The following is a 12,531-nucleotide window of genomic DNA, read 5'->3' on the forward strand; positions in this document are numbered from 1 at the left end:
TCTAATAGAGGGTAGTCCCCTTCCTTGTCTTCCTCTTCCGCCTCCTTTGGGCGACATGGTTCTAGAAACCAAGATAAGGTCGCTTAAGTCTAAGGCTTATTACTATGCATATGTATTATAAAATATATATACTAAGGTCACATCTTATTGCAAACAAAATCACTCAACATGTTACGAACCACATCATACTTATAATAAATACATGAAATACCACAACAATTTCAGTAATAATAACATAAGAATGCATGTAAGTTCGAAAATGTTTCTCTTTTTTTATCTTATGTAAGGCGTACATGACGGTGACGGGGCATTGACGTTCGAACCATGGAACGTGTCAAGCCTACATCTAAGCTAGTCAATAGAATCTAAAGCCTAGAGCTCTGATACCAACTATAACGACCCTAAATTTCTACTTACTCAGGGTCGCTACTAAAGTCTCATGCTCTGCTAAAATGCGGTATATAAATCTCAAAAGAAAACATCATCTATAGTATAAATGTCGAAAATATTTAAAACATCTTCTATCTCTGGAAAACACAACTATGGTCTTACATGTTTAATATGAAATACTGAAATTTAAAGAAAGTAATTTAAATCAATGAAATGAAATGCAAATCAACCTATCCTAACCTAACTGGGAATTTAAATATGCATCTACCCTATGCACGTGCCACAATCTCTGCTCGTTATGTCGTCGTCATCCATACATAGGTACCTTACCTTTACCTAAAAAATGATTTGGTACATGACCTGAGTATTTGAAGAATACTCAATAAGTGACCCCACTATAGGAGTCATGCTAAATGCAATCACATGAAAATATGCTATAGGGATCTATCTCTATCTCTATCTCATCTCATACTAGGGGTGGCCTCTAGTTCGGACTATTATGGGTAATACTTCCCTACACACAACTCACACGTACGAGTGTGAATCCCCAGGCAGCTTGCACATCCCCTATATTCTCTCTGGTCAAGCTAACTGTCTATAGCAACGTCCATAGGTCAGCAGAATCCCTAGTGTCATGCTCTCCATGAACACCCTCATGGCTTACTGGGTTTCAGTTTGTGGGTTTTGGGCCACTGCAGGTTGGTCTAGCTGAAGATGCGGGTTTTGGGCCTCGGGTCATAGATGGTATAAATAGTCCAAAAATAAAAATAAATAAACAAATCAAAATAATTATAAAAAAAACGTCAAAAAAATAATAATAATAACAATCAATAAATAAATAACTAAAAATATTATTTAAAATATTAAAAAAAAAAATTACCCACCTCCCCTTTAAGCTCTCATCCCAACCTCATTATCTCTCTTCAACGACAGAATATCACATCCTAAAAAAAAAAAAAAAAAAAAAAAAAAAAGAAGTTAGATTTAAGAAAAAGTAAAATAACTTTAGCATGTGATTATGATGCAGATTTACGTAGAGAGATGCTGGTTTGTTATTAGGGTAAATCTTATCTCATATTTTCTTTTCCTTTATATAGTTATGGTTATAAAAATTTAATTTAGGATCAGATCTCTCCATAAGAAATTAATTAGGATCAGATGTCCTTTCCTTTATCCAATATTTTACCAAATCGTGTAATAATCAAATCTAATTTTACCGTATCCAATTAATTAGATTTTTGTCGGCAGTTTATAAATGTGTAAGATCGGGGGACAAACAAACAATCGAATATTGACCAATAGTATCTGTTTAGGAAATAAATAAGTAATACTTGTTTAGAGAATAAAAATCTATTTATATTGAAGTGAGGAGGAAAGAGTGAGGAAAGATTTGGTGAACACAATTTAAAAATAAAATAGGAAATATGATACGACAATAAACTCCATTAAGTTTTGTTTAGTGACAATATATTCCCTAGTAATAATAGAAAATAAGTTATTTAGTGAAAATAGCATTATATCTATCTATATATATTCAACATTTCAAGACTTTTAACAATGGACCAACGTAAATTAGAGAAATAATTTTATCGAGTTTAAACTTGAAACTGATGTCATGGGCTCACATACGCTAACTTGGATTTCAAAGGACGGAATCGAACTTTCATTAAGGATATATTCGTGATAACGACTTAAGCTAAACAGGTAAGTGGCCTTACTATCGACATGGTTATATTTGATGTTGACATGTGTCATGTGGTTCTCCACGTGTCATATATATTGATATGTGTGAATTGTTTGTGGATCGATATGCTTATAATATGTTATGTATATGTTATAATATGTGAATTGTATGATAATAATCACGGTACGATGTGCTTAATGATATATTTTGATAGGATACGAGAAGGATGCACAAAACGAACTGTAACGATAGGAGTAAGATACGTTCATGAAGCGTTAAGGTTATGTTACATACCGAAGTGTTATGGATATGAGAGAATGTTAAAAGAATCTAGTTAGGTTATGGGTAAAAAGGGATAAGTGTGTGATAGATGGATAGAACGATAGCGCTGGGACGTTCCTGTGATGATATGACTAAGGTACGTTTATGTAACGACATGATTGTGATAGGTAGAAGAACGTTAAGGCTATGATAAGTTAGGGAACGACATGACCATGAAGAGTTTACGATATAATATGATTAGGATACGACATATAAATGACGGATATATATATGTTGTCATATCATATGAAAATGATATGAAATATGTTATGGTACGAGATATGTGATAAATTGACATGTTTATGATATGATATATTGTGATGCAATATGTTATGGTATGATATGTATATGATGAAATGTCATGTTAAAAGCATGGGACGTTATGTTATGTCTCCTCAATTGTGTGTATACAGCATGACACAAAATCACGATAAATGACATGAAATATAACCCTGTTAGTATTATATATGATATGAGAACTGAAGAATGAGAAATGATATGATATGAATGATGAACGATATATGAAATTATATGAAAAACGATATGATATGAACAGAACGCTAGCGGGGTTATATTAAATGATAATGAAAATGGAAAAATGTTGTGACCTCATGTATTATGTGTGAGCATTGGGGGATACCCCTATTCCATCACGAGGGTATGGACACGTACATCCATTAGGCAGGCAAAGTAACGTTATGTTTTACATAATGTTGTCGTGAAGGTTACTAATTCTAATGGGTGTCCAGCAAAAGTTGAGCTGCCAGAGAAGGCTCGCCCGACAAAAAAAGGGGTCCATCGGTGTGCGAACTCTCTAGTGAGCCCATACTCGCACGTATGAGCTGTGTGTAGAGTATATGGTATACATCCAAGCTTTCCGTTAGAATAGTGTCATAGGAAAAATAGACTGATATGATAGGTCCCGTCATTGCATTCGCATGTTCTTGCATTTAACCCCCAATAGTGGGGTCACTTACTAAGTATTTCCTAAAATACTCAAGCCACGTGCTACCTCTATTTCAGGTTAAAGCAAGACATTCCTGTACGGCTTACGATGGCATTACAACTCGAGACCGTGACACATGCATAGGGTAGTCGTATTATTTTCTTAGACTTAGGCTAGAATAAGATATTTCTTATTTAAACGTTTATTTATTTTATTTAGTCTTTTATTGTGTCATTTTTAAAAGTGTTTTCAAACACGTGAGTCCATGATCGTGTTTTAAGCTGAAGTGTTATGTTTTATGAAGTCGTATTATTTTCAAGTTATGTTTTATGAAAGTTTAAATGAAGTATTTCTACCTTCAATGTTTATGATATGGATACAGTAGCGACCTTAAATTAAGTAGAAAATTTTAGATCATTACGGATGGATCCGACAGATCCTTTCTTCTTTGTTTGATTTCCTACGCGATTCTCCGGCGAAGTTTCTCTCTCTTTTGTTCATCATTTGCGATGCTGATTTCCATCCTTTTTCTTACTCTTTCTCTCTGTTTTCCTTCCTTCCTTCCTTTTCCAAAGTTTTGTTGCTTAAAAGTGCCAATAAGCACAAATCTATGAACGTTTAGAACACTCAAAACCTCGATCTTGGTTACCGAAGACAATGCGTATGAAAAGGTCAAAAAAATGTACCTTAGGTTGATGTGCAATCGTCGGGGATCTCTTTAATGGCATATCTCAGGTGTTTTGATGTCAGATTCTACTGTTTCGTTCAATGGTTCGTGGTGGCAGATCTCGCTAGAAAAACTCAATATTATTTTCTCTCTCTCGACTTTTCCTCTCTTTTTCTTTGTTGCAGGTATTCTGGGAGGCTTTGGGGAGGTTGGCTAACGTTCGTGGGATCATTTAGTGATCCGAGGGAGTCGTTCTCGCATCCTTCTGCGAATTTGGCAACTTTTTTTAAATAGGAAGGTGTGGTTGAGCAAATTACAAAGTTGATTTTGAGTGTATTTTTTAAGTTTATTTAAGATTTACACTTGTAGGTACAAAATTTGGTGAGTGTATTGTGCGTTCAAAGTGTACTTCAAAAAATATGATTAAAGCATGATTTATAGTTTTTTTTTGGTAATAACCAAAGTCTAGGATTTGGAATTCGGATTTGGCACCGGATGACTCCGACATTCTTCTGTATCTCCTGCGACATGGTCACGTTAACTACTCATACCTTCTTAAGAGTGAAGACTATCCCTAAAAGCCACCATATTTTGTCCTCACATGCATTCCAAGAAAGTTCATAGTAGATCACCCAGGGTAGAATTACTCCAAGTAAACCACGTCTAACCATAGAGTTTCTATGATTGAGTGACAGAAAAAGAAAGTACACTTTGTTGGTATAGGTAATAACTTTCATTTCCTTTAAAATCTTTCTTAATCATCCTATCATTTGGATCCCTCTTATTCAAATGTAGTCTCGATTCATTCATGTACTCATCCTTTACTCGAGTGTCACATTTTTTGTCTCTAACACTCTTGCAACAAATTCAACTTTTCGTCCTATTCAACTTTAAAATGAATTATATAATTGGTAGTGAACTCTTTTAGATAAAAAATTACAATTCGTCGTAACATTTTTATGTCAACTTTTGGGACCATATTTTAGAAAATGTTGCTAAGTAGGTAACCCGATAGTGATTCTGTAATATTATTTGCAACATTATTTTTTGTTTCTACAGGTCTTTTTTTACTAAATTAAGGCTTTAACGACATTTTAATTTCATCACAAAGGCAATATTTCTAGTAGTGATGATACATTAACCAAAAAGATTTTATGACTCAACTATTAGAGAAATAGAGATATAGTCTTAGAAATTTTTAGTTTGTAATGAGTCCATCTACTTTCAAACATGTTACAATTATCTCTTACCTTTAGTATGTATATTGTCTCCATGCTCTCAAATTTGTAATAGGTTAATCACTTCTATAAAAAAAAATTATTCAAAATTAAATGTCAATTTTAATTCCATAACAACTTTTCTTTATATTATACAAACAATTTTAATTCGTAATATTTAAATCATTCTACATTGATAAGAAATTTCATTAAAGCATAGTAGTATTGTTTATAATAGGGATTAAATCACTACAAATTATAACGTACAATAACTAAATTGTTATTTATTAAAATTCAACATACAAGGGTGTCATACCTTTACCTAAAATGTAAGACAAACACATGGTTGAGTATTTTAAAAAATATTCAGTAAGTAACCTTATTATTGGGTCGAGGAATGTAAACACATGTAACATGGTAATACCTATCCTCTTAACATAACATAGTATTACCTTAGGCACCTTTTTAGTCAAGCAAAGTTGGATGCTTAATACTTCTCCTCCTGCATTGCCTTCAGCCAGCATGGGTTCCTTTCTGCTTCGGCGAAGGTGTTCGGTTCATCTACGCTGATGGCATGCAGTTCGGCCACCTCTTGTTCGAGTTCGCGCACCACCAGTCCAGGTGGTTCACCTCCTCCCACTAGGTCTTCCATCCTCCAATACCTGGCCATCAGATCATCATCGTGATCAGCTACCAGCGTCGAATTCGCAGACCGTGGTGTTGCAAACTCCACTGGTTCATGGGGTGCAGCTGCTGGCGGCGGTGACGGTTCCCAATGCTGCGCTCCTTCTTCTCCCGGCTCGGTTTCTAGGTACTCCACTGTGAATTGATTTGGGTTTTGGTCTACTTCGATCACGTCGTTCCACTGCCAGAAGGTGCTTTCATCGAAGATGACGTCGTGAGACACGTGAGCTCGCCCCCCCGCAGGATCATAGAGCCTGTACGCCTTGATCCCAGGTTCATAGCCAATGAAGACGACGTTCAGCCCCCTAGGATCGAGCTTGGCGAGGTGGAGCAGCCGAATACTCGGAGATGATGTACCGCTGGCTTTTTGTTGTACCAGGCCTTATGTGGCGTCTTCCCATCAAGGCTTCGCGTTGGCGACCGATTTAAGAGATAGACGGCCGTCATCAGTAATGACCTTGTTGTCCCGACGATGGTCTGATTTCGGCGTTCCACCACCCCATTCTGCTGGGGGGAGTAGGGCGCCGTTAGATGCCGCTGCATGCCGAGCTCGTCGCAATACTTATTGAAGCTCGCTGAGGTGAATTCTCCGCCTCAGTCCGTGTAGAGCATTCGCGTCTTCCTCCCGCATTCGGCCTTTGCTCGCACTTGAATGCACTTAATAGTCTCTGCCGCCTCACTTTTCACTTTTCACTTTTTTCATCAACCAGCAGGAGGAAGAGGGTCTTGCCGCCTGGGGTCGCCGTCCCCCTTGTGTAGTTTTGGCTGATCCTGCTGCAAGCGAAAAGTGAGGCGGCAGAGGCGATTAAGCGCATTCAAGCGCAAGCGGAGGGCGAATGCAGGAAGAAGATGTGAATGCTGCGCACGGATCGAGGAGAAGAGTTCACCTCAATGAGCTACAGTAAGTACTGCGACGAGCTCGGCATGCAGCAGCAACTAACGACACCCTACTTCCCCAGCAGAACAGGATCGTCGGGACAGCAAGGTCATTGCTGATGACGGTCGGGTGCCTAGGAGGTTCTAGGGAGAGGCGGTAATGACGACAATCTATCTCCTCAATTAGTCACCAACGCGAACCCTCGATGGAAAGACACCACATGAGGCCTGATACAACAAAAAGCCAGCAGTACATCATCTATAAGTGTTCGGCTGCATCTTGCGTCCTCACCTCGCCAAGCTCGATCTCAAGGGGCTGAAGGTCAGCTTCATCCGCTCTGAACCCAGGAGCAAGGCGTACAGGCTCTATGATCCTGCAGGGGGGCAAGCTCACGTGTCTCGCGACGTCATCTTCGATGAAAGCGCCTTCTGGGAGTGGAACGATGTGATTGAGGCAGACCAAAATCCAAATCAATTCACGATGGAGTACCTCGTCATCAAGTCGGGAGAAGGAGGACCGCAACATCGGGAACCATCACTGCCACCAGTAGCTGCACCCCCTGAACCAGTGGAGTTTGCAACACCACGGACTGCAGATTCGACGTTGATGCCGATCACAATGATGATCTGGTGGCCAAGTACCGAAGGATGGAAGACCCAGTGGGAGGAGGTGAATCACTTGGACTAGTGGTGCGCGAACTCAAATAAGAGGTGGTCGAACTGCATGCCATCAGCGCAGATGAACCGAACACCTTCGCCAAAGCAGAAAGAAACCCGTGCTGGCTAAATACTGTTAAATAAAAGTCATGCCTTATTTAGTTAGGTTTGTAAAACATCTGAATTCACGCAAATGGAGGAGCATGATTCTAGGGGCCATTGTTTTGGCAATTTGGGCGAAGTCTTCGTCCACTTCTTCTATTTTTGTATAATTGGTTTTTCTATTTTTGTAATTAGATTTGTTATTTAAACCGTTGAACTGAAGTAAAATAGGACATCTGAGTCTTCAGCAAAATGTGAGTGAATCTCTCTCCCTCTCTCTTTTTACTTCCGCTAATTTTTCTTTCGAAGAAATCTTCTGCCTATTTTTCGTCGACATTGTCCTCCGAATTGCCAGAGTCAACAAGTGGTATTAGAGCCTCGTTGAAGCGATCGGTAGTATACCATCACAGAAGAGCCAACCTATCAACAATCAAGTTGAATAGCTCAAGTGGTTAGAGTGTCACCTAACAACACACAGGTCTCAGGTTCGAGTAAAAGAAAATGCAAAGTGCAAAAATAAAGCACATCGTGGCGTCCATCCCGAGCAGGCTTGCTCACTCCACCTCGAAGAGGCCGACGTTGTGATGACGGGCGTCAAGTTGTCATTGAGCGAGTGATCAGGGGAGACAATGGACTGCCGTCGTTCAGTACTCGATGTTGACAAGGTCCAATTACAACGAGTGGGCCTTGTTGATGCGCGTCAACCTACAGGTGCAAGGGTTATGGCACACTGTCGAGCCAGATGAAGGAGAAACAATCGAGTAGTGGATGAGGTGTTGTGACCGGGGGAAGACTACGTAATGTCGAGCAGCGGAAGAAGAATACCACTTTAGCTATTGACAAGGAGGGCCGTCGTCTACTCCTCACGGAGGAGGGGAATGGCTTGCACGCCTAAGGCTTCGCGACAACACCAGCGAGAGCAACGGGTCCTCCTCCAGTCGTAAAGGCGCTAACAAGCCATGGATGTCCCACGGGCGCACACGCGGGAAAGGTATCGAGTAGCGGGTGAGGTGACCAGGAAGGACTACGTACGTAACGCGTCGAGTAGCGGAAGAAGAATACCACTTCAGCTATTGACAAGGAGGGCCGTCTACTGGCTTGCACGCCTCTAAAGCTCTGCGACAACACCAGCGAGAGCAACGGGTCCTCCTCCAGTCGCAAAGGCGGTAAGAAGCCATGGATGTCCCACGGGCGCACACGCGGGAAAGGTCGACCAATGGCAGGCCGATCCAATGCTCGAACTGTGGGAAGAGAGGAAGAGAGGACACCTGAGCAGAAATTGCTGGATAAGGAGAAGGCCGAAAAGGCCCATGTGGCTCAATCCGGGGAGGACGAGCCAGCTCTCTTCATGGTAACTGCATGCGTCCCCAATTTTGATTCCAAATCCGACGACGATGTTGAACCCGAGAAAGAGCTCCAGCTGGGCGTAGCAAAGGTGGCACCAGCTGGGGAGCCAATTCAACTGGAGGCGCATGATAAATCGTCTTTACATCCTGGAATTAGAGATAGACCAACCCGTCAGCCTCTCGGCCAAGACCGAAGAGGTATCTTGGAGGTGGCACGCAAGGTACGGGCACTTAAACTTTCCTGCCCTAGAAAAGCTACAGAATGAGTTGGGGCTTGCCAGAAATCAAAGGCGTGAACAAGCTGTGCTACGGTACAGACCGAGGTGGAGAATTCACCTCGGCACCTCGGCAAGTTTCAGTAAGTACTGTGACGAGATCGGCATACAACGGCACCTAACGGCGCCCTACTCCCCCCAACAGAACGGAGTGGTAGAGCGCCGACGGCCGGGATGCCTGGAAGATTCTGGGAGAGGTAGTAATGACGGCTGTCTATCTCCTCAATCGGTCACCAACCCGAAGCCTCGACGGGAAGACGCCATATGAGGCCTGGTACAACTGACCTTCATCGGCTATGAACCCGGGAGCAAGTCCTACAGACTCTATGATCCTGTAGGGGGGCGAGCTCACGTGTCTCGCGACGTCGTCTTCGACGAAAGCACCTTCTGGCAGTGGAATGACGTGATCGAGGCAGACCGTAATCCAAATCAATTCACGGTGGAGTACCTCGTCACCGAGCCTGAAGAAGGAGGAGCCTAGCATCAGGAGACGTCACCGCCGCCAGCAGGTGCACCACCTGAACCAGTGGAATTCGCAACACCACGGACTGCGGATTCAACCCTGGATGCCGATCACGATACTGATCTGGAGGCTAGGTACCGGAGGATGGATGACCTAGTGGGAGGGAGGTGAACCACCTGGACTGGCAGCGCGCAAGCTCGAAGAAGTGGCCGAACTACATGCCATCAGTGCCAGATGAACCGAACACCTTCGCCGAAGCAGAAAAGAACCCGTGCTGGCGGAAGGCAATGCAGGAACCCGTGCTGGCGGAAGGCAATGCAGGAGGAGATGACATCCATCCCCAAGAACCAGACGTGGAGTCTGGAGGATATGCCGCTGGGACACCGAGCTATAGGGCTCAAATGGGTCTTCAAACTGAAGCGCAACGAAAAAGAAGTTGTGAAGCACAAGGCTCATCTGGTGGCGAAGAGCTACGTCCAGAAGCAAGGAGTGGACTTTGAAGAGGTATTTGCGCCAGTAGCAAGGTTAGAATCCGTTCGTTTCTTGTTGGCAATTGCGGCACATTACTCTTGGGAGGTTCACCATATGGACGTAAAGTCTGCTTTCCTTAACGGAGAGTTGAAGGAGACCATCTATGTTCGACAACCACCTGGCTTCCTGGACAACGACAACCCTAATAAGGTACTACGCCTGCACAAAGCACTCTACGGGCTTCGACAAGCCCCACGAGCCTGGAACGCGAAGCTCGACAGTACCCTACTATCACTGAAATTCAAACGTTGTGCCTCTGAGCATGGCATGTACACGTACAGCCACGGCAAAAAGCGACTGATCGTGGGAGTGTACGTCGACGACCTCATAATCACTGGAGGCGACGTGGGAGTCCTCGGAAGGTTCAAGAAGGAGATGTCGAAAAACTTCGAGATGAGCGATCTCGGCATGCTCAGCTACTACCTCGACATCGAAGTGCAACAGAACTCTTCCGGCATCTCCATCTGCCAAAGTGCATACGCGAAGAAGCTGCTGGACACAACTGGGCTTGTGGACAGTAATCCTACCAGGACGCCAATGGAGGCCCGACTCCAAGTAAGGAAGGCCGGCACTACGACGACAGTCGACTCCACCAATTACCGCAGCATTGTCGGGAGTCTGTGCTATCTGGTAAACTCTCGTCCTGATCTTGCTTATTCTGTTGGCTATGTGAGCAGGTTTATGGAAGCACCTAGGGAGGAGCATCTAGTGGCTGTCAAGCGCATCCTGCGCTATGTAGCCGGAACCAGAGGCTGGGGTGTAAGATATTGCGTAGGGAGCGGAAAGGAGAAACTTAAGCTGGTCGGCTACAGTGATAGTGACATGGTCGATGACGTTGATGATCGTAAGAGCACCAGCGGAATGATCTACTTTCTCTCAGGCAGCGCGATCTGCTGGCAATCAACAAAACTGAAGGTAGTTGCTTTGTCTTCATGCGAAGCAGAATACATCGCCGCTTCGATGGCAGCAACACAAGGGATCTGGCTTGCACGACTAATGGAAGAACTCATCGAGAGAGAAAGCGATCCACCAATGCTATACGTAGACAACAAAGCTACGATCTTCCTGATCAAAAATCCAGTTTTGCACGACCGGAGCAAGCACATAAAATCAGATTCCACTACATTCGAGAATGTGCAGATCGAGGGCTCATCAAGATTGATTTCATCCGAACAGAGAAACAACTTGGAGACATTTTCACCAAGTCCCTGGCGCGGGTGAAATTCGAAAAACTACGCTCAAAGATCGGAGTTCAAATAATAAGGTACATCTTTTAGGAGAAGATTGTTAAATAAAAGCCATGCCTTATTTAGTTAGGTTTGTAAAACATCTGAATTCACGCGAATGGAGGAGCGTGATTCTAGGGGCCATTGTTTTGGCAATTTGGGCGAAGTCTTCGTCCACTTCTTCTATTTTTGTATAATTAGTTTTTCTATTTTTGTAATTAGATTTGTTATTTAAACCGTTCAACTGAAGTAAAATAGGACATCGAGTCTTCAGCAAAATGTGAGTGAATCTCTCTCCCTCTCTCCTTTTACTTCCGCTAATTTTTCTTTCGAAGAAACCTTCGGCCTATTTTTCGTCGACATTGTCCTCCGAATTGCCAGAGTCAACAAATACAATGTAGGAGGAGATGGGTCCATCACTGAGAACAAGACGTGGAGTCTGGAGGACATGCCGCCGGGACACCGAGCCATAGGGGGTCTTCAAACTGAAGCGTAACGAAGAATACCAAAGAGGGAGAAGTTGTAAAACACAAGGCCCATCTGGGCAAAGGGCTATGTCGAGAAGCAAGGAGTGGATTTCGAGGAGGTGTTCGCACTGGTGGCAAGGCTGGAATCTGTCCACCTATTGCTGGCAATCGCGGCACATCATTCCTGGGAGAAACACCACATGGACATGAAATCCGCATTCCTCAACGGAGAGCTGAAGGAGACCATTTATGTTCGACAACCACCGGGCTTCCTGGACAGCGACAACCCTGACAAGGTATTGCGCATGCACAAGGCACTCTATGGGCTTCGGCAAGCACCACGAAGCCTGGAACGCGAAGCTCGACAGTATCCTACTGTCGCTGAAGTTCAAGCGTTGTGCCTTTGAGCATGACATGTACACGCACAGCCACGGCGACCAGTGACTGATCGTGGGAGTGTACGTCGATGACCTTATAATCACTAGAGGCGACATGGAAGTCCTCGGAAGATTCAAGAGAGAGATGTCAAAGAACTTCAAGATGAGCGATCTCGGCGTGTTCAGCTACTACCTTGGCATCAAAGTGCAACAGAGTACTGCCGGCATCACCATTTGTCAAGGTGCGTACGCAAAGAAGCTGTTGGACATAGCTGAGCTAGCGGACAGTAACCCTACAAGGA

Source organism: Cucurbita pepo, chromosome 16, assembly GCF_057944985.1.
Source record: "Cucurbita pepo subsp. pepo isolate OVF chromosome 16, ASM5794498v1, whole genome shotgun sequence".
NCBI classification, from domain to species: Eukaryota; Viridiplantae; Streptophyta; class Magnoliopsida; order Cucurbitales; family Cucurbitaceae; genus Cucurbita; species Cucurbita pepo.